This window comes from Trachinotus anak, unplaced genomic scaffold (genome assembly GCF_046630095.1).
Source record: "Trachinotus anak isolate AG129_WGS33_773 ecotype Australia unplaced genomic scaffold, CSIRO_AGI_Tana_v1 ptg000011l, whole genome shotgun sequence".
Taxonomy (NCBI): Eukaryota; Metazoa; Chordata; class Actinopteri; order Carangiformes; family Carangidae; genus Trachinotus; species Trachinotus anak.
In genome coordinates, this window is record NW_027273862.1 from 6425284 (window position 1) to 6449022 (window position 23739).

Genomic DNA, 23739 nt, shown 5'->3' on the forward strand with positions numbered 1-23739 from the left:
CGGGGCTCATCCATATTAGAGGAGTCTTTAATGAACTCAGACCGTAAGAGACACTCCTCCTCCTGCTGCTGGCTCCCACTGCTCCGCTCCCGTAGCCAGTCGATGCGCGGGATGAAATTCATAGCCCCGTCTTTATACCAGTATCAGCATCGCCTCGAAGACAAAGAGAGCAGTGCAAATGAAAATGGGTTCCAGTAGCAGGAGAAGCCAGTCTTAAAGTCTCTAACAGTGCTGCCGTGCCCGCCTGGAGGCAGACAGGCACCGGTCCTTGGAGACTCTGCGGGGATGCGCAAAGATGTGAGAGTAAAGAGCGAGCGGCGTTGTGATTGGCCACACTCTCTCTGAAAGCATCAGGCACGGCGAGTCATGTCTGCTCCAGCCAGAGCATCAGCGAGGTGGCATCAAACTTGAAGGAGACGTGTTCTCAGTCCGCACAGCCGCTGCGTTCACAGCGCCAACCGTAAACTTGCTTCATTTCCCCAAAGAGGCGGTGGTGCTGAAACAGAGAGAGAGAGAGAGAGAGAGAGAGAGAGAGAGAGAGAGAGAGAGAGAGAGAGAGAGACTTGGCTGATCAACTAGTGAAGAGGAGGAAGACGCTCTCACTTCTCCACCTGCTCCTCAGCTTCATGGTATTTGGGAGCCCCGTCAAGGTAAGTCCAAAGACTCGATGCAGCGCACAGTAAACTGCAGATAAGCTGTTTTCACTCATGTCTCTGTGATATTGCGTTACATCCTCTGAAACCACCGGCGTCCACTCTCTCTGCTGCCTTTATCTGTCGTCTCCAGGGTCTGCATGTTGTTGTTTTTTTTATTTTTTCATTTGAAGGATCTTACATGATGAGTATAGCTCCAAAGTTACAGTATCAATCACTCTGCAGTAGCTTTACCTTGTGTGCTACAATGATGATAAAGTGTTGACCCACAGATGTCACAGATTGCCTGTTGATTTCATTACTTGCCATTTTTTAGTATTCTTCTGTTTAAAATTTCCTTTGGTGTCCAGTCAGCTGTTCTCTTCGAACCTTCCAGCACAGAAGTTTGCAGTGCTCGTCCCTGTTCTGTTCATTTCAGTTTATAGGCAGCAGTGAATTACATTAGTTTTAATTTAGTTTAAATTCAAACATAGTTCATCAGTTGAGGAACGATGGGGTTGTTGCAAAATTAAGCAAATGATCAGAGTGTGAACTGACTGTTGTTGCAGTTTGTTTCCTCTGTGTTGTTTAATATTGTCACACATGCTAAGATATGACATAGGGTACTCTTCAATGGAGGTGCTGTTACAGTGACAGTATGGAAAAGATTAATTCCACTGATAAGTGGCTTTTATTTTTTTTCTTGCATGGCAAACCTGTGGTTGGATCACAATCAGACTGTAGAAAACATCAGGACAGAGTTTGTGTGTGCTGTTGCTTGGGTGTCGCATAGGATTGGTGTGTTTACTAGACTATAAAAATAGCCACTGCACACTGTCTGGCCTCAGGCATGTATTTTGGGTTATGCCACTTATATAGCGTAAATGATTTTGCTCAAGCATCTTGAACACAACCTTAAGCTTTGTAGTGACTTTAAAACTCGTGATGCTCCCAGAGTGCTGTCCAAAGAAATCAGAATAAAAGCTGCCACAGCAAAGTCAACCGACCCCCCCCCCCCCCCCCAAAAAAAAAAAAAACATAGTCAACTGATTATCCAGTAAGAAGCCACTAACACAGCATTTACTGCTTGTTTTCCTTTGTTGTTTTTTTCCCATTTATTATGCATGTCAGTGGTCAGTTAAGAAAGTTTAAAGTCGAAAAGATCTTAAACAGTGTTGTAATTGGGAGAACTGTGACTTCCTCGCTTTAATCAGTTACCATGTTGAGCTGAGAGGGAGCGTGGGTGTCATCAAAGCAGAACAAGGCCCTTTTGAGGTGAGAAACTTGTGGCTGAATGACTTAAGTTGCCATTTATTCGAAGGCATGACTTAATTTCAAAGGCACATTTTCCTCCAGTCTTTTGTATTGAAATACATTTGTTATTTTTGTATCATTAAGTCAGTTTGCTCCAAACTCAAAGGACTCGGAAGACAACCTGCAGGCTTGAGGGAGACTTTGCACAGAGCTTAAAGCACATTGGTGGATCAAATCCAACGGGACTTTGACACTTTATATTAAAGGATTATAAAACCATATAGTCAGGAGATCTAACATTTTTTCAAATTCTGCTGCTGTTTGGAGCATTGTTTGTATTCACAGATGAGAATTGCTGCTAGTGTCCATAGCATAATTTGCAATATGAGTCTCACATCTTTATTAGAGGAGATTAGATTTCCAGAATTTTTTCCTGAAGCTGTTGTTGAAGTACTTGACCTGTGCACCAGATTTTGTTATTCACTTCTCGTACAAAGACAAACCCTCTACAAGATCATAAACAGAGCTGCAATTACTAGTAAGGATGAGCAGCGGCTTTAATCAATTACTGTGCCGTTCTCCATCCAGAGAGATGGGGGAGCGCAGGTGTCATCAAAGCAGAATGAGGCTCCTTTGAGGTGGGGAAATGCGAGACTCAATGACTTCACTCAGCTGGGTCACTGGACACACAGCAGAGCTTTGACGCGTACAAATTGTGCTTGAAGATGCTGTGTTCATCCTGGGAGGCTCAGCGGCTGGCAGGGGACCAGCGGAGCAGGGACATTGCACTCCAGATGGCCCAGAGAGGCCAGAGGAAGAGAGCTGTCCAAGCCCAGCTGGGAGTGAGGGTAGCTGGACTGCCGGTAGTGTGTGTGTGTGTGTGTCTGTGTGTGTGTGTGTGTGTGTGTGTGTGTTTAAGTGGCTGTGATAGGGAGATGGGAGGAGAGAAACAGTAAAAGACAGAGAGAAGGAGGTATGCATGAGGGTGTGTGTGCTGAAGGAGTGATTGAGAGAGGAAGGGAGGGTGAGAGAAAATCAGAGCGAATGAAACAAGTGCCTCTGTGTGTGTGTGTGTGAGAGAGAGAGAGAGAGAGCATGGAGGTAGTGATAGGAAAAGAGTGGGAGGTAGAAGAAATAAAAGAGTAGATGAAGGAGCTTGTATGTCTGTGCGGTTGCGTGTGTATTTGTGTGTATGTGTGTGTACATGTGTGTGTGCGTGTGTTTGTATTGAAGGAGTGACAGGGAAGCAGAAAGGGTTGGAGATGCAGAAAATGAAAGAGAGAAAGAAACAGGCACGTGTGTGTGTGTTTGTGTGTGTGTGTGTGTGTGTGTGTGTCTGTGTGTGTGTGTCTGTGTGTGGGAGGGAGAGAAAATGAAACTGGAAGCAGCAGGCAGGCATGTGTGTGTCTGTGTGTTTGTGTGTGATTGCAGAAAAAGCATTACAGGGAGAGAAAAGGCAGGAGGGGCTGAAAACAAAAAAGAGGAAGAAAAAGGGAATGTGTGTGTCCCTGGGAAAGCGAGTGTACGGGGGGCGAGAGAAAAAATGAAAAACAAGAAACTAGTTTGGTGGGATGCAGGCATTTTTATGTCTGTGTTTGTGGTACGAGGCCTGTACACGTGTGTGGTCTTGATATTAGTAGTGGTATTCACTGATAACATTAAGCAGAAAATTAAAGCTACATGGAAAATTACACATAAAACAAGTCAAATGGATTGTTACCTCAAAGACAAATAGTATTTCAGCTGTCAATCAGCTCTGACCTCTGGCTTTATTCACATGCTTGTACAGGAGCCGTGTGATGTACAGCGGTTGTTGTGTGTGCACGTCATGGCACATGGTTTCAGGCACACGATCTCCCACTGTGAGCTCAGAATCTGATATTCACTCCTCGCTCTGATTGAGAAGACGTGCTGTGTGTGGGAGGCCTTTTTTTCTTTTCCTCCTCTTTTTTATTGCACGTTACACCTTGGAGGGGGTTGCACTCCTTCTAAAGAGAAGCCACCTGAGAACCAGCACAGTGCACATGACGACAAACACACAGTGGCTTGACAGAGATAACTCTGCCTCACTGTTTCCATTTAGGAAGCCGCTTGAGAGCAGACGGAGAGAAAGCGCGCTCTTTTCATTCCACCACATCTGCTCTGTGATGGAACGAAGCATGATCTGCACTTTGATCGCGATGAATTATTCCTATCCCTGGCTATAAATATGGTCTGTCTTCAGCACCCAATCTCTCTCTTGCCTTAAACTAGGAATCTGTGCTCGACTCAGAGTGGTTCTCTCCTGAGTGTGTCACTGCGGGCATACTGCAGCTCTGGTTTTCTTCCTCACACTGTGAATGAATCAGAAGCCCTACCTCAGTGCAAACCTTTTCTGGAGAAGACTGATGCATCTCGCCAAGACAATTTATAGACTCAGTCCAGTACAGAATTTTGTATTCATAAAAGTTATAAGAAACCTCAGAAGTTGCATCCTGAGAAGGAAGTGAATCAATAGAGCTGTCCCACACGATGTTCAATCTCTGGCATCATTATCGAGAATGTATTATTCAACACAACAACAAACAAAAAAATGAACTATACAACAAAGTAGGTTTGTTTCAAGCTGCAACCTCAGGGGCTGAAAACTGAAGCCAACACAGAGGTACCAAAAGCTGCAGTTCCTTGAAGGGCCACTTGAGGCTGGCTCCAAAAGCGAGTCAATGCCCATTGACTCCCATGTTAAAATGCCCGAATTTACAGAAGAAAAAAACATGTTTACAGCCTGGTACAAAAACTTCCCCCTTCATGACAACTGTACTAGGGTTGAATTTTTATGTAACTCACCCATATAAAATTTATTAAAGCTTAAAGTTATGCATAATTGAGGGCATGCTGCTTTGAGTGACAGCTGGGTGAGCGCTTGCCACAAACTGTAATGCACCCACACGGACCCCACCTCTTTGCCCAATTTTGGATAAACCAGAACAGGCAGAATTAGGCACTGCCAAGATCTTGATGGTCAAGCAGATCACTCTGAGCTTCAAAGCCGCTGTTCAGAAACCTGTGGGTACTTTCAAGAGGCTACGTCCGTCTTTATTTACAGTCTATGGATTGTTTCCACTCAGTGGTTGACAGCCCGTCAGGAGCACTGGGTCATTTCCCTGACGGTTCTTTTGACCTATGCTGCAAATTGTCAGCTTGACCAGTGATAATATAACAAGCAGCAATGAGTTGTGTCCACATTGCTGCTGCAGCGCTGCTACTGCCTTTGATAATGGTCATCAATAATAGTAATTATCTAATGTTGCTGAGCAGTCAGAAAGGTGAAGACTTGTAACCAGAAAGCAGTCACGTGATTTTTGTTACCCTCGTTCAGAGAAAGTGAGAGTAAGAGAGAGAGAGAGAGAGAGAAAGGGCACAAACATCTGCCCTTCACCTGATCTGTTAACTTACTGACATGATATAAATATAGCCTACATCTGCTATGACTATATAGTTCACATGGAGCCTCCACTTTCGCCTGTAATAATGTGCAATTGCTGAAATGGTTTAAAAATAATATTTATATTTGAGTTCTTTTTTCTTTTTTTTTCACTGAGGTATGACAATTGATTCTGCTAAACCAGCTTCATGTTAAACTCAAAGGATATCTTTAAAGATATCTTTAAAGATGAATCAAGTGTTCTAACCTTGTTAACATGTCCATATGATGTTTTTTATGTCTTATATATAAACAGTCAATGCATGACTGCATATTTCCACTATGGAACTGCAGCTAACAGTGACAGTCTCATAAAAACACCCTCAGACAGCCAGGGTTTCATTAATCATATAACCTTAGGAACCAAACCTGTCAACTTGCTTGGGGGGGTTCAGGGGGCAAATTAAACCCACAACCTTTGCCAGTCAACTTTACCAGTCTGGGTCTGACTGAGGCTCAAACATGTGGCTGAGTCGCTGATTTTTTCTCTGCTTGATACTTTCCGCTCTTTCACTGGTCAACCTGGCACAAGCAGCTGAGGTGGGTGAGGCACAAGGCCTGATCCAGAATTTTTCAATCAAGAAGTAAGCACAGATGTGCTTCCAGCTCCAGTTTTCTTTTTTTTTCTTTTTATGTGGAAAAATCATGTTAAACAAAATATTCATCATTGCAGAATGTTTAAAACATGTCTGGAGTGGAACATTAAATATATTCACAATGTAGTAATTTATAGCCTAAGTCATGTCCTCAAACATCAGGACACTAATTTTCCAAGCAAACATTAGTCAAACAGGAGTACAGTGCATGTATTGGGGACTAGTTTCTGACATAGGCACAGACTGGAGTATGGAAGAAAGGGACAAAATAAAGAAAATGAGTTGACTTAATGGAGAGTGAAAGAAGGAGATGTTGGGAATACTTGACCTGATGATCTTGCTACCCTCAGGCTGTGCCAGGCATAATCAGCTAGCTGCAGCACTGGCAGCTACATCTGTGAGATGAAAAAACACCAAATCTGAAGTGGTTGGTACTTTACATGAATTTAAATGAATAAAACATCATAGAACTAATTTATTTGCTCAATATAACTAACATCAGAAATTGATTTTACGTCTACATTTCAGGATTAAGGTGAGCTAATCTGTGTTCAGTGCTCAAACATATCATTTTAACTTTAACTTTTAACCAATGTTATTAATGTATCCTTTTTAAAGAAGAACCAAAGTTGAATAAACAGTGCAGCTAACAAGAATGTTTTGTGTATAAAGCTGATCAAACTGAGCTGAGCAAAGTATCCTCTTTGAGATAAGTAACTTGTGTAGCCTGGAGTTGAGTTATTAAGAGTAATTATGGTGAATTATGGACATTATTTATATGCAGAATAATCACTTGATTAGTTTGTTTGTAAATGCCATGCATCATTTCATCAGGAAGATCCTGGCAGCAGCAGCAGCTTAACCAGCACAGAGACACGCAGGCAGGTGAAGCTGTGGGCTCTTAGGTGAGCTCTGATGGCATAGCACAGTTGCATGTACAGCTGGTTAAAACAGAGCTGCAAAAGTCAACTGAAATGTGAAATTTATTTTTTTTTCTAAGAAAAAGAGAATCCATATAATACATGTCCTGAATAAGGCAAGTCATATAACCAAATGCATGTTACATAAAGCAACTTGAAGAATCAAGTGTTTTATGTGTGTGTTTGTGTGTATGCATGTGAGCCGGTGAACAGACACACAAATGTCCATCTTGGTTATCTGACAAAAAATATCCTATCCTATGCATTAAAAGCAAATCTTGCTATAGATCAATGCACATTTGGTGTGTTATTGAGTCTTTGCAGCACCAAGACATTGTATGTGGGACAGACTCAAAATAAACTACAGCACCCTGTTCACTGTAATGAAAGAACATGTCACGCAGTGCAACAGTGTGGCTCATTGATGTTTTTAATAGTTTTTGACAACAATGGAGTTCATGGCATAGAGGAAAAAGATAGAGGCTACACAGACAATACCTGTAAACAGGATGAACATATATTTCGTTTTGTGTTTTCATTGCATTTGTTGACAAAAAGAAAGATATAAAATGGCAACACAATACAAATATAACATTAATGAAAAGTATCATTTATCATTATTGTCATGTAGTTTTACATTTTGGATATGCTGTATAGATTTGGTGCCACACAACGTTCTGTGATTCATTACCTCATTGAAATACAAGACTTGGAAATGGACCATAATTCACTGGAACGCCACCAAACTGGACCGAGCCAGCTGAGCTGGGATTGGCTTTGTGTTAATACATCATTTCTGATTCACAGAGCTGACTACAAGCTCTAGACTGGCAGAATGAAAAAAGCTTCTGATGTATCGGGAACAAACTACAGTACAATTCTTATGAGAACATGGAAGTCGTGACAAAGAATGGCTTCAGGCTGTGCTTTAGGAACAATCAACAGAAACTGCATCTACGTCTTTGTATATCAATGCATCCCAAAGGGACGTGGTGCGTCTTTTCTTAGCATCACTGCTTGTGCATAAGAGTGTGGCCAGTTTTGATACAGAAAATTCCTCGTTCCTCTACACAGCACCCTCACATCGTCTAACAGCCTCAGCCACAAAGTATGCCACTATGAACCTATCACCTCTATTGGGAACAAAAGGTCATTCCTTAATTATTCATTTGGGATGTCAAACAATGCTTGCCGGCTGTTATTTAGGGTGGGGGAGACCCACTGAATAATTCACGGGCAGGATTCTCTTTCCATCGAGGAGCAGCACGGTGGTTCGTGAAGTCTTATCTTAATGCAGGAGCCCTCTGTCATTCCTGAACTGACCTTGGCTGTCACTGCAGCTGCAACATGGGTGGCACAGAAGGTGGCAGGGACTCGTGTTCTTCCCCTATCTGCAGGCCTCCTCCACACAGTGAGAGTGAGTAGGAAGGACTACAGGGAGCTGGCTGTTCCTTGTCTAAGTTCCTCCAGTGTCTGTTTACAGTACACCATGTGCCACGCTGTGCTGGGTGGGTGCCAATGTATATATAAAAAAGGAAGAAAAAAAAACAGATTACTCTTTTACAATGAGATATTTTGCTTTTCACCCGAGGTATGTTTCTGTTTTGGTACGCTAGCCATGTCAATTGCTCTTAAGCGGCTTTCTTAAGATGTAAGGGGTGTTTATTGCAGCTGAAGAGGCAAAAGCAGATATTAATGCTATTAAAGTGCATTAAAGTGAAGAATGCTGTAATGTGAGTCACTTCCACGGCAGGATTAGAGGGAGGCAGCACGGGGAAGATTCAGAGTAGGGAGAGAAAGTGAAAATGTTCATATTATGTGAGAGGCAGGAGGGAAAGACGGGGACAGATGAGGCAGAGAGAGAAAGTGTGTCTGTGTATACGTGTTTGTGTGTGTGAATGAGAGAGAAAGAGAAAATCCTTATGTCAACTCGGCCATCTCTGAACAATAACAGAGGAACATACACAGATACAGTACACATCTATCTTGTAATGGATGGCAAGAGCCCAGAGGAAATCAAATGAGAAGCCTGTTTGTCATTGCAAATGCAATCAACAGAATGACCCTATCTTCCTATGGCCACTGTCTTATTGCTGTGTGTAATGAAGGCAGAAGAGATCATCAGGACCGACTGCTCTGCCACTATAGATAAAGCACAGTGATCACTACTTATGGATAAAGTTTGTCTTCATCTGCATTAAAGGAGACCTCTGCTGAATCTGAGAAGGTTTTGCACAACTGTCATCACAGTTCAGATATGTTTCTGAAGACAGTTATTATGGAGTAAATCCTAAGGCAAATACTGACAGCACAATAGAGACTTAATTATACCAATGTCAGTCTTGACGAGCACACATCATGGCTTTGTTTGAATTCATATACTACCAGCCTGCCTGAGTGCCTGACACACAGTGCACCGTAATTGTTGCTGTAGTATTTTAATGTATGTGAATGAAAATATGCAGGCTATACTGTAAATCACCATTGCTGAGTGTGGGTGAAAAGTGTTGTGTGCCAAGCGCGCAAATTTAAAAATAACAGTTGACTTTTTCCTGCCACCATCAGTTCAGGTCAGGATCCCGGCTGATGAATTGGGGGAATGAAAACTGAATGTTATTTGGGGACTCTGATGCTCAGAGGTTGGCTTGTGATGTCAGTGTTTCTTTGAGAGATACTGTGCTTATTGCCACCTTACAGTGTGCAGAGCAATGACAGTGCTCGTTTATCTTGGAGCTGAAAGAAAAAATGGTTGAGGAGAAGCAGGTTTCATCTGTGTATCTTTGTAAAACTCGGGAGGATGTGGACTGGCCCGAAGAAACTGCAGGGTGAGGAGCAGTCTTTTCTCTCTGGCTGACAAGGTGACTGGTTCTCAGGCTGATGCTGGGCCAGGTGCTCCTTGAGTTTGAAGACAGCAGGGTACCTGGAAAATCCAGGACCAAGGACACGAACATGCTTCTCACTGTGGGGCTCTTAAAACATTAACTCCTCTGGAACCATACATGCTCAGGTGCCAGGGTGTTGCTCAATTAGGGCAATGTGTTGCTGCCCGAGCTAATTGCACTCATTTATTTTGCCTAAGCTTGTCAGTAAAGACTTGGCAACACATTCAGGTCTTTCTGGATGCAGCAGCAAGGTCTGTAGATGAGTCCAAATCGGTTGAACGTTCCCTCACAGAGCTATCAGGCAAAAACACCAATTAGAGAATTAAAGCCAGATTACAGTGAAATTGAAATAGCATCTGTACATCTTGTGTGAAGTTTTAAGTATATTGAATGGATATAAAGAAAATGAGCTGCAGATCCACCTCTACAGGTGGTTAAGTACATGCAAGAGAAGAATTTATTAAATTTGAAGGATGCAGTGAGTAACTGCGTTAAATCCTTTCATCAGCCCCCTACAACATTATTTAGCCAGACACAATGTCTTAAGAAAAATACAGTTCAAAAGCTCCTAATCAGCACATACTTCACACTGCTCTTTGCAAATCTAGTAATCACCAGGCAACAATGGCAATAACTGAAATGTATTAAAGTTGATGTATTTATTTCACTTACAAAAGAAAGAAAAAACAGCTTTACATGCAACTAAGGGCTGATCTGAATTTAAAGTTGTTGGGTTTTTTTTCCTATATAAAACTATGCACGTTGCATAACTATATGTTACATATTTTCTATATACTTCACATCCCAATTGGGGTGTGGTGCACAAAGTTTCAATTACAAATCATGTAGCTTACACTGAAGATTGGAGCTTGACAGATAAAGTGAGAAATATATTTGCGACCTCCTAAGATTTAGCTGTCAGATAATCTCAGTCCTTATATCAAAAAAAAGTAAACTGCAACCTTTTAAAGAAACAAATATATCAAGCCAATAAATCAGTGGGTGAGCTGAACTAAGATTGACACACAGTAACTATAGTTTGGACTGTAAATAAGTCAAATATTCATTTTGCATATTCACTAATGAATTAATGTATTTAATTGATTCATCAGGTATAAATTGTTAAAGATAAAGCCTTTTAAACTTTTAATCATTCAATTCCTGAGTTTCCTCTTTAATTGAGTCAATACAAACACATCGAGCTTGATTGTTATTTAATGTTTATTTCTAAGTGATCAATCCGCGCAGCACCATAATTACAACCCCTCCCTCCCAAAACCACCTGCCCCAAAGACGGAAAATGAATTCCTTTTTTTTTTTTTTTTTTTTTTGTTATCTGCTTCTCCATGTGATTAAACAAGAATCAGAGGCAGTGGGTCGCTCATTCAATTAGAGTTCCATTTAGCACATTTAATTACCCTCAATCTCTGCCCTCTCTGACCCTGCAGGAAGCCTCATATGACTAATGAACGCACTTACCTGATTTCCTTGCCTGGGAAATCGCATCACTGTCTATTTCCCATGATCCGCTCACAAGAAGGCAGTATATATGGTGACTGAAGATTAAAGGATTTTTTGAGGGCAGATGGGTGTGTATTGACCAGGGCAGGGGTTTCAAGCCAGTATTGAAAGCCCCTGTGATGATTCCAGCGGGTCACCTTACTCCAGCCAGACACTTTGATCTCCCAAAAGCCCATGTAGCCACAAGTAGTCACGATTCTTACTTGTTGAACACCATGTACATATTTGCACAAGCTGAAAAAAATGCTCAGGACTACTTATATTTCTTTTTGCATTGATCATATAAAGTGATTTGAAAACAGCTCTGCAACTTTTTTTCAGTCAGCTCGCTTCACATGGAAATTACTCACCTCACATTTTGGACAGAATCAGCCCTTAAACATGCTTTGAAACAGGCTGTCTGGAGCTTTCGGACTGAATGATAAAATTCTCCTTTGTATTGATTGAAGACACTATGTATTTTATCACTATCCCTTCTTACTGCTGGTTAGCTGGCAAATAGCCATTAGATAGATTGCAAGTTTCTCACTTTTGCTTCTTTGAGCTTTTTATCAGACTCCCAGCTGGTGTCTGCAAGAGAGAGAAAAAGAAGCCCTTTCTTATTAAAAGTTTTGCACTGCATTAACTTATTGCTGCTGCATAATATTTAAGGAAGAATGACCTGCAGTAAAATGCAGACTGGATGTACTAAATGCATAATAGTAGAGTGTCACCCACACCAAAAACACACAGTCACTTCTAATGTGACAGTATCAAACACAACATATCATGGATATTCAGTATCATATAAGCACAGGCAGTATGATGAAACATCTGATGGGTATAAGGTTCATACCCATCAGATGTTTACTTATACTAAATTTGCTGGTTCTTTAAAAACCTGTTATGCAGCTGTACATGGTATGTGTGGAGCTCAAGGTTAGAACCCAGAAAAATTCACCTGCTGAATACTTAAAGAGGCTTAACAAAAAAAGCTTGTCACGAAGAGCATCAACAGAGTTAATAAGAGTTGTAGCAATGTGAGTTTCAATGATAAATTAGATTTTTGTGAGGTGGTTTAAAGGGGGTCTCAAACAATACTGCATGTTTAGATCTGTCTTATAAATGGCATGCAAATAATGACTACTAACGGGAGTCATGCAGAAGAAACAAAAACACATTTTAAAGTTTATGGTCTTGGCCATAAAGATCTGATGAAATCCACAGTACAACACTTCTAAATATAAGAGACTCTGCCTACGGTCAACTGGCCTGTGCTCACACACCAGCGTAGGTGTTAGAGCAGAGTACTTCCATGTTGAAGAAATGTGGCTATCAGATTTGGAAAATGTTAATTAAACTTTGATGTGAGCCAAGAGCTTTCATGTTATTTCTTAGAGAATTTATTTCTTGCATCTTGTTCTAATACACACCTGCTATTAAACACATTAAGATGAATATTATCCCCCCAACACAACTGCTTTGCATTCAATTTTAATGAGGGATGGTCATTAATATTAAAGATTAAGGATTCAAGCATTAGTGTTTGAGTGTAAGCTCGGTGTTGATGTCTTCAAAATAACTGTGATAAGTAAACTCTGCTCTGTGCTGTTAAATACAAATTATGATCAATTTATACAGTCATTACAAATTCACATTACCATTCAATTATTGTTAATCAGTTCCTAATCAGATGTGAGTCTATTATACTTTGGCAATTTAAGCCTGGTATTAAAGCAGGTATTATTAAAGGCAGGACCACATGGAGGGCAGAGATACTTGATTATGCTCCTCTTTACCATTTACTTTTTCCCCAGTACAATTAACATCTTTACATCCCACCATTGTCCCCTAGAAATCAGGTTCAGCTGTGTTTATACTCCTTATATTTGTATCATCATATTTTAATATTTAAAGGATATTTCAATAAATCTTCAAGGAAAATGAATTTGCTGAATGAGGAAATGTTACATTTAATGACGGCATGGACACTGATGCAGGAGTTCAGATTCCTGAGTACCATGTGTGCTTAAGTTCTGGCAACAAAAGCACTTTGTTTAAGGTTAAGAAAACATCGTATTTTCAGTTAAATGTTAATAAAGAAAACACATTGTATCTGATGCTTCAAGTCACTGTTGAATTGTGCAATATTAAACTAACTGTGATCTGTTCCTAAACTTAACCAAGTGCCGTAGGTATTACAGATACATTATAAAAAACATGGAGGTTTCACAGCTGGTCAGATATGTTCATTAACATTGTGTCCTATTGCTGATAACAATGTAATTTTGTCTCTGTAATTTCAGCCAAACATATTTGCTGCTGAAAATGAGTAGTATTCAAATGTAATTTCCAGGAGCCAGGGTTGTAATTTAGAGAGTTGAAGGTTTACTACATAGCCTGCCACATTATTCATTCAGGTATACTATACAGTAGATGTTCCCAGCGGGGAGCTGCTGCTAAGAGCTTTGAGAGCATTACTCATTCCCTTTCCCTGGCCAAAGTTGTTCAAGAAATCAAACCAGCACCTTCTTGATCACAAACCTGTTTTGTCACCTGCCTGCTAGTTTCATATGCCCTGTGATCCTGCTCATGTTTGAACCTTTGACTCCATGAAAACAGTCTGGGGGCTTTGTACTGGTGTACCGGTGTCCACTGTCACAGGAGTAGCTCCAGCATAGATATAAAATTCATGTTCAACTATTTTATTGGCATATCAACTGAGTAGGGTAGGAATTTGTCTTAGCAGAGCTCAGATAAAACAGAAACAAGAAGGGGAACATGTTTTGAGTGTTGTGGCTCCTTTTAAAGATTTGAAACAATGTGCCGTATATCATTAAGTTTGAAACACGGCTGGCGAAGGGTTTTTTTTCTCCTTTACATTTCATTTTCACAATTTACTAGGAATTCAGTAACAAACATCCAACAGGAGATTCAACTACTGAGACTGAAATTATACTGTTACAGCCAAGGTCATGGCCACTCTGTACCAGATACTTTTTCTCGTCAGCTGTCTGGTCTCCTAAAATTTTGTGAAATGAGAATGGAAGTTGAAATGCAAATTTGTGCTCAGTGCACGAGGTGAAAAAACGTGCACTTCTCCGAAATGAAAGGATGTCATGCATGAGAAACGGATGGAGGAGTACCTCTCTGGAATGTAAAGATGTTATGGTTGGGACAGTGTTTTGTTTTTTTTTTGGTTTTTTTTACAGTAGTCAGTAGTGTAATCACATGTTTAATTTTAATACCAATGATAATTTCTAAAACCATCTAAAAGATGCTGTTTGGCCTTTGCTAGGGAGAGAACCATTTCTGAGTAACACTTTAAAACACTGGGTGAAAATATCCTATTGTAATACTACAAAATTTCCTTGTGAAAACCCCAGTTACTACGCATAAAGTTTAAAAAGGAAAATAAACAGAACATGCTCAGGTTGCTCCAGCAACGCCTGCATCCATAATCCATAAATTCACACGGTTAGTTTTCAGTCTCAAGTCTAAGAAACACATGATGCAGTTCGGAAAAGGAAGGCAATATACTACAGGATCATACCACTATATATTTATAACTGCAGTCTCACACAGGAAGCCGTGATATCCTGTGAAGTCTCACTTTATAATCACAGCCCCCACTTCAATATCTTTTTTTCCTGCATTTGCACAGAAAATGCTTGTTTATTGGAAAAAAATATAACTTTGATCCACTTTTTCCCCACTATTTTGTCATATATGAATACTATGATGACAGAGCATTCATTTAACCAATGTAATAGTGACTGAAAAGGTGCAAAAGAAAGAGAATGAATAATCTTAAATGGGTGGTTCAGATTTGTAGTCATGCTGGCATCATGGCAATGTCAGAGTTAGGAAATTCTTCATGCAGTATTTGTTTACTTTATTTATATGTTTCCCTAACTTTTTCTGCCTTAACTTAACCACATCCAGAACCCAATATGCAAATCTTAGTATCTGTGTCCTATGCACTTGAGAGCACTGTTAATCCAAGCAGTCCAATTACATGTCCTTTAAACCATATTTGGCAGAACAAATTAGTAGACTATAAAAAGTATTTTCCAGGTCGACATTATTTGAGCAGGTTGACATTATTTGAGATGACAAACCCAATAATCAAAGATCAGCCAGCTTGTAGGTGACAAGTCAAAAAAGAGCAGCAGCACTCTTTCCAAACAAAAGCACATTTCTATCCACTAAAGTTCCCAAGATGCTGCTTGTTTTCAGTCAGACCACTGCTCATTTAATCCCTGACCTGCAACAGCAATGACCTGTTGGATGAAAATGAATGGCAGGCAGCAGCCACCTACAGTATAGTTTATAAGAAAAAACACTCTGAGGTTCAGCATGATATGTGAAGGGACTGCAGGGTCTCCTTCCAGAGACTTTGCAGCAAGTGCTTTGACTAGAACCAAACTTTGGAAAAATACAAAAAAGGGCTGTGGCTGCTGGTTTTTTCCTCGTGCTGACTAGTGGCTTTAAAGGTTTCTGCTAAGATTTACTATGTTGTTACATTGAGTGTGGGAATCCATCAGCAAGCTGGTAGATCTCAGATTACAGGAGCCGGAGATTCACTTAATGTCCAGGCATCAGTATCAATACCAGTTAGCAAATAATGGCACCTTAAAAAACATTCAAGGAGCTATTTGTCAGTTTGCTATTGCTACATAGCAAATGTTAGCATCAGGAGTTGTTTACTTACCAGTGAGGAAGAAATGTTGTGAGTTCAGCATCAAACTTCATTACTTTCCTTTGTCTGCAGCAGTGGAAGGCAACCCTCTATTTTTGTTTCAATTTCTATCACTTCTTCTCTCCTACTGAATTTAGCATGCTAAGCAGCTAGCCCCGGTCCAGCTGGTCTGTCCTTTCACTTTCCGATACCGAGTCACCATAGTGTCCAGTCTGTCCTGAAAAAGTAGAGGGCATATTATAACCTCTTGTCTTGTAAATGCAACAATGGCTCTTGTCAAGATTGGTAAGTAAACAGCTCTACATGCTAACATTAACTATGTACAAATAGTATCAAGAAGAGAGGTTTAACATCACATACAGTCCTTTAGTTTCTTTGTCAGTACAGTGTATGAGCTGCGCAAGGCAATGCACTAATGCTTCAATGCAGTACATCGATACACAACATACAGATGCCACCTGACATGACTAAACCTCACAGAATTCAGGATGCAAATCATGTTTAGCTGCTTAACTAGTTATGTTATGCTTTATATATCAAAGGATAGCAAAGCAAAACTCGCTGCTGTTCAAGAGGCTGTTTGCATTTGCCTGGAGGCCTCAACACTTGTTTGTGCATCAACAAGAGTGACTTTTTATATCTGTCCCAGACTTTCTTTGGGCAAATCACGCAAATGAGCAGCCGCCTCTCTTTCAGAGCAACACTTGACTGCACCATGTAGCCTTGAGGTTAAGATCAAACTACTATTAACAGTGATTTTAAGTCATCCTGAAGTGTGAGCTACAAGTCCATATTGCCACAGTTACCTTTAACAGATTAAAGCCATTTTGTGGTTTTATATATGTATACATATTTTTAATTTGCTCAAGATGATTTTTTTAAATTCTCAACCCTTACATTAAAAAGATAAGGGGACCTCCTTTTGGGGAGATTGATTGTCCTAGCTGTATTACATCCTTTTTAAGTGTCTATGAAATGCTTAATAACAGAGAACCTGTTGTAAGATAAAGGCAGCCATCTGCAGAAGCAGGAAATTTCCTCTCTGTGTCAATATCAGGGAACACGCTGAAAATCATTTCACATTGGGAAGTCAGTTGTATTAATGACTGAAAAACAATATTTCTGTGGTCACAATTAAAGAGCAAAGATGTGGTGGAAAGTACAATAATGTGCACAAATCTTGAGATTTACAGTAAAATATGAGACCTGTTCAAAGAGGTATCATCAGGCTGATTTATCCACTGCTCTTTCCACAAAGCATATTAATGTCCATTAATCAAACCTAAAGTAATCCCAGCTGGCTTTGGGCTCTTAATGTCAACTAGGTTCCTCTATTATGCCTTTGGAGTAGCTGGGACATAGTAATTGTCTTTTTCAAAAGAAGATGGTGTTCTTCAAGTTAACAGCCTCACCTTGAGGATTTTAATTTGGTGGGCTGAACTTCTTTTTGGTTTGAGGTGGACTTTGAGCCATTTTCTTCTGTGAACAGTGGACAAGCAAAACTGATTAAGTATTTCTGGGTTTAATCAATTTTTGTAAAACGTTTAAATGTGCCTCCCCTCTTCCATTTTAAAGGTTTTGGTAATTTTCTGCCAGTTGGTAACTGTGCCTTAAAGTTTTGTTAGCCTTACTTTTTCACTGAGTCATGTTTGGGGTGTGAATGAATCGTGAATCATGAATCGTGTCTCAAGTCACAGGTGCAGCTGAGCTCTAATATGGCTGGTCATTGTCTGCGATGTTAGAGCTGATGTTGCACTGTTGCTACCTCTGTTCGGCAAAATGATTTGAAATGGACCATTAACTCCTTGTCCACACTCAGTAAGTATTGGTACAGTGAGGTGAGGACAGACGTTAGCAGGGTTTGCCAGTGCCCATGCCTCAAGCCTCAAGCTCCCTTCAAGCAGTGTCTTAATTAAAGGTGGTTAAATGGAGCAGGCTGATGATAGCTTTCACGGCTATACTTTTAACCAGTATATCTGTTAGCTAAAAGAAAACTGGGACTGGAGATGGCAGGGTTGTCTGTTGCTCTTTCAATCTACCGTTTGTCCATTTTGAAAGTGTGGTGGGACAAATTTACTCTAGGTGATGAATGGGAAACACTGCGGTGGATTTACCAGGTAATAAGAAAGAACACTTCTCTGCAGAGCCTAACTTATGTCCAAGAGACATCCATGACGCATGGCAACACAATATAAAAACAACGAATTTCCCCCAACTTTCTTAGGCTGTATTACACTGTTCCACCCGATATATCCAAACACCTGAAGTGCATTTTCTGCACACTCTGGGTTTTTGGTGGTTAAACATGCATTTGCTTTCCGCAGTCTCAAGATAGCCATGTGCCAGCAATGCTGAGCACACCTTACTTTAAGACCAGCATCTCCATAGGCACTCAGATGGGCGCCAGTGTATTTGCTATTTAAACAATGAGGGCTCTGTGCAAGAAAATGAAAACTGCCTCTGAGACTAGCAAAAAAAAAAAAACACCTTTGTTTCGTTTTGCACCGCTTCGCACTGAGTATTAGATTTTTTTTCCATGAAGGTGTAAAAGAATGAGAATCATTGTTACACTATTTACACAACAGGTACAGCTGTAATTAGGCATGGTTAATTGTTGGTGACTCTACAAGACAGACAGACAATACGAGACTGACACTCTCATTGTAGAGCAAACATCAACAGGGCTGTATGACAGAGAGAAATGACACGACACAGAATATAAACACAATGCAAGCTAATGAATCATTCCAGTGCAGCAGACTTGGTTTATAGCAGTGATATTATTTTGAGCTGTGCAGTTGTCAGGGTCACGATTACAAACATGTTCAACGAAACGCAACTTGAGAAAGCTGCTGAGTGTAGCGCATGACATAGTGACGAGAATGTGCTGGTGTTATAAAGTCACAGATGGACAAGGTAACTGCAATTGTGGCTTTTAGCGTGTGGAGGCTGAAATTGCTGTGTGAGAGTCACCGTAACCGTGCCGTTGACAAGCTGGCTTGTGTTTAGTCTGACCTCCAAGCGCATGGCATGAAAGGCAACTGGGAGCAAAGGCCAGAGACTGCTTGGGTTGTCACTGCTGTCTGGTTGCTCATGCTAATTTTAGCTATTACCAAACTGCTCATTGTGCAATAACCCAGCCCCAGCACCATCAAAGCAAACAACAGCAGTTGTTGCTGCCACGTTGTAGTGCTCGAGCCCACTTAATGAGGCCTGTCAGGAGAATTCAGTAATAGCAACGACCCATCAGCTGTTAGCTTGTTTTATGTCTTAAGCGGAGCAATGAATCAGTACAGGCTGCTTGGAGCATGGAAGTACACAGAAAAACCCTGACCAGATGCAAAATAAAAAGATCCAAGACAGTACAATAAAAATTGATTGATTTTCCCTCAGTGGTTTATTCAGCAATCTTTTAACTCCCATTGGCAACCAGACGTCAACAAAGACACTGTTGTATTTGACATCATCTAGATTCTCTTATCAAATTCAATTGAGCCTTTGAATGTTATCTTTATTTTCATCAGCGTCTTCTTTGGTTGCTTTTTAGTGATATATTTAGTATTTGAATCAAACCCACATATTCTGCACATGCAGTATGATGCTGCATATCTGTATATCTCAACTTTTCTCTTGCTGCAGTTTGTTTGCAGAGCCTAATGAATAACCTTAATCTTGTCCACTGTCTTTTCATTATCATGTCTGAGATGTAATTAAAAGGGTTTCAGACTGAGATGTAATCCCAGGACAGATTCTATTGGCTCAATGGTTGTGCAAAGAGCAGTGACTTGCGCTAAACTGCTGCACTGGAAACTTGACTACAGCAGGCCTTACAGCAACCAGCACACAGTGAGGAGCGTGGCAATGGCAGACAAAGTCCAATAACCAAAAGGTCATAAGTTTGATTCCAGCACTTGCTAATTTATGTTCATCAACACTTATGTGTGTGTGTGTGTGTGTGTGTGTGTGTGTGTGTGTGTGTGTGTCAAAATGCCCTCTAACAAAATGCTGTCTGCTTCCTACCTCTATGCTATGAGTCAGAGGTAAAATGTGAAAATTCCCTCTCATGAATAAAGCACATGTTTTGGCTCCAAAATCCTGTACATTTTCATATTTTAGCATATAAAACATAAGAGTTGACTGAGCAAAACTATGAGTAAAATTGCTGAGTTGTAGGCACAAGCAGCCTGAGACGAAAAGCATTTTATAGTTGTTATGTGAGTAAAGCGTGTTTGTATTTTTCATTCCTTGCTCTGCATTTGTGTTTTGGGACACAGTGTTTGAAGCTGGCTTGAAACTGTCCCCATCGATCTACTTTTGACCTAACATATAATTATAAGGTGAAAACATCTTTTTAGATATTTTTGCAAAATTATTAAAAAATATTAAATAGAAATTTGGTATTCAGACCCTTAATTCAGTACTTTGTAGTGGCCCCTTCGGCAGTAAGCTTCCAGTCTCTACTATCTTTCCACACCTGGAATTGGGCAGGTGGCAGATCCTCTCAAACTCCATCACATTAGATGGGAAGTATTTATAAACTGGCATCTTCAGGTCTCTCCCCAGATGTTCAGTGGGTTTTAAGTCTAAACTCTGGCTCGGCCACTCAAGGACAGTCAGCCTTGTCCTGAAGCCACTCCAGCGTTGTTCTGGCTGTGTGCTTCAGGTTATTGTCATGCTAAGAGGTGAACCACTGCTTCAGTCCCAGGTCACGTGCACTCTGGAGCAGATTTTGTCTAAGGCCCTTTCTCTATTCGGCTGCACTCATCCCTCCCTCACTTCTGACTATAAAGGCCTGATTGAGTCGGTGCTGCTGAGATGGTCATCCTTCTGGGAGGTTCTCCCATTTCTGCAGAGGACTTCTGAAGCTCTGTTAGAGCGACCGTTGGATTGTTGATCAAGGCCACCATACTGCTAGGAACACTCAAAGCTTTATTTTATCACAGAGGTCTGCAGACAGTAGGTCTTTGTCCTGATAGCAGCGAGGATTGTGGGATCTTACATACACAGATGTGTGCCTTTGTGCATTACGAATGATCAGTTCAGTTTGCCACAGGTGGAGTCCAGTGAAGTTGTAGACATCTGTTAATTATAATTAAAGCAGGATGCACTTGACCACAAGTTCGAGTGCCACAGCAATGGGTCTGAATAATACTTTTGTAAATGAGAGATTTCAGTTTTTCATTTTTAACAAATTTGGGAAACATTTCTAAGATGTTGTTATCATGGGCTATTGAGTGTTGATTGGTGACTAAAAATGTTAACTTTATCCAATTAAAATTAAATCTACAACGCAAAAAAGTGTCCAGAAAGTGAGGTGGCCTATCTGACAAATTATTCACAGAAAATACTCATACATATTCAGACTCCACGGGAGAGGAGGAAGTCAGAGTAAAGGGAATGTGTTTCTGGTAATAAAATTGGCTACAGTCTAGTAATTTTTTTTAAAATGCTGACTTCCCCTTCCATAAATCCCATGAACCACAGGACCTCTGCTGTTCATCTGAACCAAATTTGATAGCCATTCTGAAATATACATCATCACATTTATTCATTTTGCATCGGATTTTCTGCATCTGGCGCAAATGAGTATGAATTTATGCTACAAATGTGATTCTTTCAGGATTGGTTCCCATTGTTTTTCATTTTTATGCCTACCTAGCCAAAGAGGATGGAGGGAATTGTGTATTTATTCATTTAAGTGGTTAAAGCTAGTGACAATATATTTATGCATGCACATAATTCATATATTCTGGCTCCTATCCTTTCCGCAGCTGTGCATGACTGTGGGAAAAGGGCTAGCTGGGCCTGAGTGAGGAAGTTTATTTAAATCTTTGCAGTGAATAACATATAGGCTATACTAATAAACTGACATTCATCATTTTTGCCTGTCAAATTTACTCAACATTTTATGCTAGTCATTGTATTTTATTTAATGGAATGTTTTGCAGCTTTTCAGTATTGTCAGTAGGACTTAGGGATATACAATATACATATTTGACCATGGATTGGTACTTTACTACAAAAAGTAGTAAGAGATTCATTGAAGATTGAGAGGGAAGATGTGCAATGTAAATGTAGCCTCTTCAGTCCAGAATCAGCCTGCAACCTTTGTTGGATCCTTTCCCATGTCTTTTGACTGATCATTGCTGTGGGCTGTTTCTGATAGCAGCAGCAGAAATACCACAGAAATAATCTTTACAGTGCATTTTCCCCTCAAATGCTGAGGTGGTCCTAGGCCATGAGACTTTTATGGGAGAGAAATGCAGTACACTTGGATTTCTAGCAGATTCACTGTGAAATACAAAATACATGTAAAAGATAAACTCCAACATGCAACTCAGCAATTTTGAAATATCAAATAGGACTTCACCAAACAGTTTCCATCTCCACTTTCAAAATGCTGGATAAAATGAGAACTACACTCAACCTATGTTACTATTTCTAGTTTTTGCACATTTCCCATCTAAAGGATACATTTTATGTACACGTGTTGCATGTTTGTACTGTATCTTATCAAATGACCAGTGTGTGTGAAGCTCTGTTTGAAATGCTACCTTGGTATTTCAGTCTGAAAAGGGCGTCAAAAAGAGCAGGATCATCCCTGATCTGCACACTGTTTGAGCATACATATGTACTAGCTTTATCTTCCAAACACTTTTAAGAGCCCTGTCTCGAGATTTGTTAGGATTCACAACTAATATGCATATCAGTAAGCAACTAATTAGTGCCAAGCTTTTCATTTCAATTGACTATTTTAGTTAAATTCCTGACAAAAGAGGATCTGCACTGAAATAGGTTAAGTTTTTTGTTTGTTTTTTTTTTGTAAAGATTTTGACAGTACTAATCTCAATTTTCTGATCCAGTATTCACACCTGGAGACTCAATGACTGAAACTGCAGAGGCAGAAATACCAAAATGGGGGGAAAAAATGAAATTTATTGACATTGAATATAACACAGACACAAAATATCACAGGGCAGGATTGCATCAGCTTTACATGACTTGTAAATTATTTCAATGATGAGAAAAAGAAGACTGTTGTTCGTATGCAAATGGAGACAGTGTTTGTTTTTGCTCTCTCTCTCCAAAGTTAAAAGGAGTATCGATTTTGTGATGTGTCCCACTGGTCACACTAAAGCCGCATTAATGCTGTGCCCCCATGCTCCACATACCGCCTGAGCAAATGTGAAGAAAGGTCACCGTTGGTTTATTTGCAGCTAATGTCAGAAAGCTGGATGCATAGATCTTGGGTGACATTCTTCTCCATGCAATGCACAGCGGCTTCAGCTGCTGGTATGTTTTAGCTCCATGGCTCAGAGAATAATCCCATATTCTGCATGAGGAAAAATGTATTTCAGTGTTTTAACCCAAAGGAATCAGGGGGTTGAAGTGATGAACATCAGTTATACATGACTTGTCACTCACAGCATTCACATTTGAGAAGCTGGGACATTCAAACATTGTAACTGCTGTGATACTGTGTTTTTTTCCCCAGACACAACCACTGTACAGATACTCGAGATAAATATTCATGTTTGTGAAATATGTTACATTTTTTAAGCCCTCTCTCTACAGTGCTGCTGAACCCTCAGAGAAGGAAACTCACCTTTTCTTCTTCACTCATGCATCTTTTATAACAAAGTTCAAGCCCCATACTGGCGTTTTTGCATGATTTAACCCAGTTGGCTGAAAAACTGTTATTTCACAGCAGGCTGATGACCATCATTTTTTACTTTTTGTGTGTTTTCCTGGTTTGATTTTCTGACCGAATAGCTTTTGAAAGCAAAGCT

The 23739-nt window shown here is 40.2% G+C and overlaps 1 protein-coding gene across 1 annotated transcript in view; it reads left to right on the forward strand.

The window, feature by feature from the left end:
- Positions 1–104: 104 nt before the first annotated feature.
- LOC139628094 (carbohydrate sulfotransferase 8-like) overlaps positions 105–23739 on the forward strand; it is a 163761-nt gene continuing 140126 nt past the window's right edge. The window contains exon 1 of the mRNA XM_071489456.1: positions 105–650. The gene's annotated coding sequence lies outside the window, so the exon portion shown is untranslated. The remainder of the gene's footprint in view (positions 651–23739) is intronic.